General features: G+C 43.6%; 1 non-coding gene across 1 annotated transcript; it reads left to right on the forward strand.

Moving 5' to 3' along the window:
- The first annotated feature begins 940 nt into the window (after positions 1-940).
- Positions 941-1,047, forward strand: LOC148852823 (small nucleolar RNA R71). The gene has a single exon (XR_016100118.1). It is a non-coding gene; the product is annotated as a small nucleolar RNA R71 (small nucleolar RNA).
- Positions 1,048-1,586: the final 539 nt, after the last annotated feature.

Raw genomic sequence — 1,586 nt, forward strand, 5'->3', positions numbered from 1 at the left:
GGGTGAACATACCTGGATCAGCATGTTTTTCTGGTAAGGTTCTCTTGATCATAGCTGAAATGTTCTCTCCAACTCCTACCTTAATGGGGCTTTTGTTTGAGTCCTATACCTCCTCTTCTTCTTGTCTTTTTTCCACCATCCTTGGTGATGTGGGTTCTAGCTGCAGTTTCTTCCCGCTTCTCAGCACCACTGCACTTACATTTTCCTTGGGGTTGACTACCATTTATGATGGTAGTTTTCAGGAGCTCTGCGCCTCCAACTTACTAATGGAAGTGGCAAGTTGGCTGATTTGGTTCCCCAAATTCTGAATGCTTGCTCTTGTTTCCTGTTGAAATTGCTAAGTATTAGTAGCTAGAGCCTTAACTATATCTTCTAATGACGTACCTGAATTCGGGGGTTGGCCTTGCGTTGTGATGGGTGTAGAAAACTAGGGCTGTCGATTAAAAAATGGGGCTGATATTGCTGCTGTCCTCCTGGGTTTCCGTAGCTTAGATTTGGATGATCTCTCCACCCCAGATTGTAGTAATTGGAGTAGGGATCATACTTTCGTTGGGGCTGCCCTGGGAATCCTCCTACGACATTTACTTGCTGCATCAATCCATCTTGTAATGATGGACACATGTCCGTAGGATGACCATGGATCGAACAAATACCACACACCCTAGCAGTTTGTAATTGTCCTGCAGCTAGTTGCCTAACCAAAGCAGTTAAGTCAGAAATCTGATTTTCTAAATTTACATGGCTTACCTCATTTGCATGCCTAATGGGACCATCTGTCCTTGCACCGAACTGCTGTGAATTTTTTGCCATGTTGGAAATTAATTCCCTAGCCGCTTCGGCTGTCTTGTTCACTAGAGTTCCTCCACTGGCTGCATCGACCATACATCTATCCATGGGCTGAAGCCCTTCATAGAAGTATTGGATTAACAATTGTTCAGGAATTTGGTGGTGGGGGCAACTAGCAACAAGTTGCTTAAACCTTTCCCAATATTCATATAATGTCTCACCACCAAACTGCCGAACTCCACATATTTCTTTTCTTATACTCGCAGCCCGGGACGCAGGAAAATATTTATCTAAAAATATCCTATTCATTTCATCCCATGTGCGTATAGAACTGGGAGGGAGAATATACAACCATTCCTTTGCTTTATCTCTTAAAGTAAATGGAAAGGCTATGAGTTTTACCTGGTCCTCAGTCATACCGTGGGGTTTCATGCTTGAATAGACGACATGAAATTCCATTAGATGTTTGTGAGGGTCCTCACCTGGGAAACCATGAAACAGAGGTAATAATTGAATCAAACCAGATTTGAGTTCAAAGGCTACCTCAAGAGTGGGGTACGTGATGCATAAAGGCTGTTGGTTCATAATTGGTGCAGCCAACTCCCTTAATGTCCTCTCTCTGTCAGCCATTCTTTCTACTTCTTCGAAGATGGGAAAATCACAAGTGGGTAGATCGATATCTGAATTCACCCTTTTAGGTGAACGATCCTTCCTTTGCTTCACCTCCTTCCTTAAACGACGGGTGGTCCTCTCAATTTCGGGGTTGTACTGAAGTTCACCCTGTTGAGAAGCACAAGTCA

This window comes from Nelumbo lutea, chromosome 5 (assembly GCF_056320005.1).
Source record: "Nelumbo lutea isolate HS-2025 chromosome 5, American lotus-T2T, whole genome shotgun sequence".
NCBI classification, from domain to species: domain Eukaryota; kingdom Viridiplantae; phylum Streptophyta; class Magnoliopsida; order Proteales; family Nelumbonaceae; genus Nelumbo; species Nelumbo lutea.